Here is a 5,192-nt window from a genome sequence, read left to right on the forward strand (position 1 = left end):
GACAATAGAGGTGCCATCTTCTAGGCTAAGGAGCCTAAGACTAGTAACTAGTCTAGACATGAACATCGGAAGGCTCACCTGATCCGTGCTTACGTGGAGCAAGAGGAGATAGTGATTGACAAGATTGCGTCGGATGACAACATCGCGGACTCTCTCACTAAACCATTGAAATATGATAAGCATGAAGGGTACGTTATTTCCATGGGAATTAAACGTGTTCCTGAGTTGTACTAGTTGCTAATGAATTCGATACATTATCTTTTTCATATGTTATTTATAACTTCATCGGATTATTTCATATTTTGTTTTTCATGTGGATTGTACGACAACATTGAACGCCACAAAGTGAACTTAATTACATTATATTTGTTTTGGTCCGTAATCGCCTACATGAGCTGATAACTCTTGCTATTATTTTGTGAAGTTGATTGATGGTGGGTTCAACGAGCCATAACTCAAACGGTTGGCTGATCGATCACAGATGCGAGTTATAACGATACCTCGTAGGACAATTGTGACAACGTAATGGAGTCCTAAATGTTTAAAAACATTCGGTGCCAGGTCGTGGATTGGACGTCCATTGTGTTCCTAGAGTCGATTCTTTTGACTATCGACTGTCTCTTGAGATTAAGGCAGTTTTTGGGTGACTTTGGTTTCTTTCTCATGGTCGACCATAACAGGAGGCTAAGCAGATTTTTTCTGGGTCATTTCATACTGTGCTTACATATGCAAGATTCGAGTTGAAGAAAATATCCAACCTTTATCAAGTTTAGTTATTTCTCAGGGCCACTCGAGGAGTTGTAACTGAAATGCATGGCCATGCTCGAATGATGATTCGTTTATCAGTTAAGTTACTCTCTAGTCGGGAAAACCAATCTTGATATTGATCGCTTGTAAAATACGACCTTTGTGAATACGGATTTTGCAAATTGTTTTACATTGAGTGGGAGAAATTTTAGGATATGAGAATCGGTTATCGCACATACACTTGTGAGGACAAGTGGGAGTTTGTTGGAGGTTGTGTCCTCCACAGTTAGTGTGACAACGTATATAAATCTCTTATAGGTTCACAAGGGTGTACTTAGTATTTTATCAGTTGATTAACGTTTACTTAATAACGGTTGGCTTCCTAGAAGTTTGACGTTATTATCATACTGATGGCGGTGATCAACTGGTCCCTAAAAGTCACACCTAAAGGATGTGTTTGAGAGATGTGATTGTATGAAGATATAATCACATTGATGCCTTATATGACTAAAAGGTTAGTCCATGTATTTGATTAAACAGTTAGTCAATGTGATGATGAGACGATTATTTAATATAATTAAATAATATTAGCTGAGACGAATTAATTGTTAATTCGTAAATTGAATATAAACTGTTATATTTAATTAATGTATATAATGTTAGCTTAAACGAATTAAGATGTTAATTCGTAATTAGACGTAACCAGTTATATTTAATTAGCAAATTATAAATATGTTATATTTATAGTTATTGTATATAATATGCGAAATTGTCATAATAAAATGTTGACAAACCGGTATTAATAAATCGACTACAAACTGTTGTGTGTGAATTTATTAATATATGACGACATAAATGATAATGGATAATAATACACATTTTATACATTTTGATAACTACCTGAAAATAAGAAGATTTACCTCCTTATTTTTGGTAGGTGGTTAACCGAAAAAGAGGAAGAAAATAAGAAAAAAAATCTTCCTTAATTCTCTCTTTTACACGGTTTAAGAGGGAGAATAGGGAGATCATTTCCATTATTCCTTTTTGACCTAATTCTCACATCACACAAAAACCTAAAAATTAGAAATTAGGGTTCATATTTTCTAGCAAAAGAGAGGCATTTGTCAAAGCATTTTGGATGCAACAATTAGGAGAATATCGATTTCGATATTGTTCTTAGGCCAAATTGCTAGGACCAAAGGTTAATTCTAAATCTCTATTCTTTTGTTTATGCAATTCGTTTATGACTATAAATTTCATATATCATAATTCGTTATAATCCGAATTTTTCTTGATGAAGTATACCGATATTTCCTACACTTTCCTCTCGAACGGGGTCTTTCAGGCTATATATCACTCGACCGAGCACTAGTAGGCTCTCGATCGAGGTCTTCTTTATCAGCATCACTCGTTCGAGCAGAAATATCACTCGATCGAGCAGAATCCTCAATAAAATCACTCGATCGAGCTGTTTGTTTTACTCGATCGAGCTATTCTTTTTCCTGGTTACTCGATCTAGCAGAAATTCCACTCGATCGAGTCCTTTCTTCAGCTGTTTTGCTCGATCGACCACCAGAAACCAATCGATCGAGTATCTTCTTTGTCGTCAGCTCTTTTTCATCAACAGTACACTGTTCATCAACAGTAATTATCTTCCTCGGGTCTGATTTCAACAATTCTGGTCCCTCATATTAACGACCGCTTCTCAGATTTATTAAATTCACCGTCTCATATGGATTCTTATCGGCTTGTGACGGCAAAAGACCCTGCTTTCTCGTGGACTGGGTCACAGCTAACTGGGCACCTTGAGTTTCAAGTGACTTGATAGATGCATCTTTTTGTTGGTCTTTTAGCTGCCACTGCTTTTTCAAAGACTGCAACATCATCTTCAACTCAGATAGCTCAATCACCCCACCTGAAGATGATGCACCGTGATTGGGAGGAGGGAAGGAAGGAGGCTTTTGAAAGCCTTGTTGAGCCTTATGAGGAGGGACATATGCTGCTGCTGCTGCTGCGGAGGGGTAGGATTGAGCACATTTTGACTTGTCCACGTCAAATTAGGATGGACTGCACCTTGGTTATTATAATAGGAACCCCCTCCGTGCCTGTATTGTTGAAAAGCAAGGACCTGTTCCTTCTCTGCAAGACAGTCAACAGCAGTATGACCGTCGTTGCTCCTACACCTCTCACATGTGACGGTTTCCCCTCTAGTAAGCAAATGCACCGTCTGAGGCTCCCCAGCGGAATGCAGCTCCAATTTATCAAAACGAGCATTCATGGCTTCCAGCTGAGCCACAACTGCCTTATCAACCGCGTGAACTGTTCGAATACCGTCCCTCGGGTTCCTAAACTCAGCACAATGGGTCGCCATTTCCTCAATAATGGCCTATCCCTTATCATCATCAGTATTCTTTGGAATCTTCCGTTAGATGATGCGTCAAGTATGGCTCTGTGATCATCTTACAACCCATTGTAGAACTGATTGGACAAGAACCACAGATCAAAACCATGGTGAGGAAGGGACCTCACCAACCTCTTGAACCGGCACCAAGCTTCATAGAAAGTCTCTTCAGGTGCCTGCTTGAAACTAGTGATCTTTGCCCTCAGTTGATTGGTGCGTTGCGGAGGGAAATATCTCTTATAAAAGGCAAGAGCAAGGGTCTCCCATTCTGTGATCCCCGCGGCCGCACGGTCCAAGTCAGTCAGCCACTCCCTGGCTGAGTTAGTCAAAGAAAAAGGAAACAACACCTCCTTAATCTTGTCTTGAGTTACCCCCTTTGTGGCGGGGATATTAGAACAGTAGTCCGTAAAGACCTCCATATGCTTCCTCGGGACTTGACCTGCCATACCTCTAAAGAGATTTCTCTCCACCAGATTGATATAGGACGGACGGATGTCAAAAGTATTCCCATCCTCAATCTGGAGATTGAAACCCTTTGGAATAGATGATGTTTTAGGCTCCGAATGACTTGCAATATTCGGCATCTTTACTGGTTGGTTTACAGAACTGAGATTATCTTCTACTAAAGATTGATCTTCTGTAAATAGGAAATGCTGAAGTTCGGGTTCGAAAGTACTCAAGTCTTCCTTTCGTGATTCTCTTTGCAGACGGAGTCTATGCCTGAACAGTCTCTCTGGCTCAGAATCAGCTGAAACTAACTCCGACCTGTTTGACCTGGGCATACACAACACTGAAAGAAAATAAATAAGAACTGTCTCAAGGAATAAGAATTCCCTGAGACGGATAAAATAAATGAAACAAAGAACAGATAGGGCAATTGCCTCCCCGGCAACGGCGCCAAAATTTGACAGGGCAGTCGTATACCTATCAAAAATAACTAACTAAACTAACTATATAGCTAGGGATGTCAGGTCGATATCCTCAGGGAGGCGAGATATCTGTAAAGAGTCCGTCTATTTGGTCATAAAATGGGGGGTTTATAATTTTGATTTTATAAACTAAAAGGTGTAAAAGAAAGAGAAACAAGGAAAGAGCAGTGAAGGCAGAAAATAGAGATAAACTATCAATAAAGAAGGGACATGTCATGACTTTGTTTCACTACGGTAGTGCAGCGACTCAACTGCAAATAGTCTAGATAAATTACTGTGAGACGGATATGGAAAGGTCCTTCCGGTCCACTTTCTATCTTAGATTCCCACTAACTTAACTTCCGTCCTCGTCAGGGTAGTCTACTGTTCATAGCAGGTCTATTTAGTCCAATCTTCCGATCCAGGATTAAATTTAACCAGATTAAAGGGTGACTCAGAAGCGTGCACTCAACTAAGTCGGTAAATACAGTTATATTGCTATGGGGACAGAGTCTCACAAATAATTCATCTAACCTATTCACTACATAATCACATTTCTACCGTAGATTCCCTAATCCTAACATGAAATGATTTAGCTACTCATGCTATTAATATACTCAAAACTAATAAAATCGAAATAACTAATATTAAACATGATAAAACAATAATAAATGTGCATAAATAAATTAGGGCGAAAATTAAAGGGAACAAAACAAGTAATTAAAGTAAATAAATGAATGATTAATATTAAGGAAGAGAGAAGGATTACAAAGGTAAGAATTCCGGCGTAAAGAACACTAGATCCGAACAAGAAATAATCCGAATGCAAAAGTTACAGTAGAGAGTTTTGAGAGAAGAGAGTAATAAGCAGTAAACGTAGTTCCTAGATGAATAAACGATGATAAGATCCTAATGACCTAATTATTGTGCATTTAAATAGAAATAAGCTAAGTCCGCAAGCTAATTATAAGTTCACGGACTAATTAAAGCCCATTAAGACCAAACCACTCGATCGAACAGTTTTAAATAGCTCGATCGAGTACTTCTTCAAGAAATCTACTCGATCGAGTAGAAATACAGGTCGAACGAGTAACCTCCAATTCCAGCACTGTCGATCGAGTAAAAAAAACCACTCG

General features: G+C 38.7%; 1 non-coding gene across 1 annotated transcript; it reads left to right on the forward strand.

The window, feature by feature from the left end:
- Positions 1–3,250: 3,250 nt before the first annotated feature.
- Positions 3,251–3,357, forward strand: LOC141650193 (small nucleolar RNA R71). The gene has a single exon (XR_012546241.1). It is a non-coding gene; the product is annotated as a small nucleolar RNA R71 (small nucleolar RNA).
- Positions 3,358–5,192: the final 1,835 nt, after the last annotated feature.

The sequence above is a fragment of the Silene latifolia genome, chromosome 3, assembly GCF_048544455.1.
Source record: "Silene latifolia isolate original U9 population chromosome 3, ASM4854445v1, whole genome shotgun sequence".
NCBI classification, from domain to species: Eukaryota; Viridiplantae; Streptophyta; class Magnoliopsida; order Caryophyllales; family Caryophyllaceae; genus Silene; species Silene latifolia.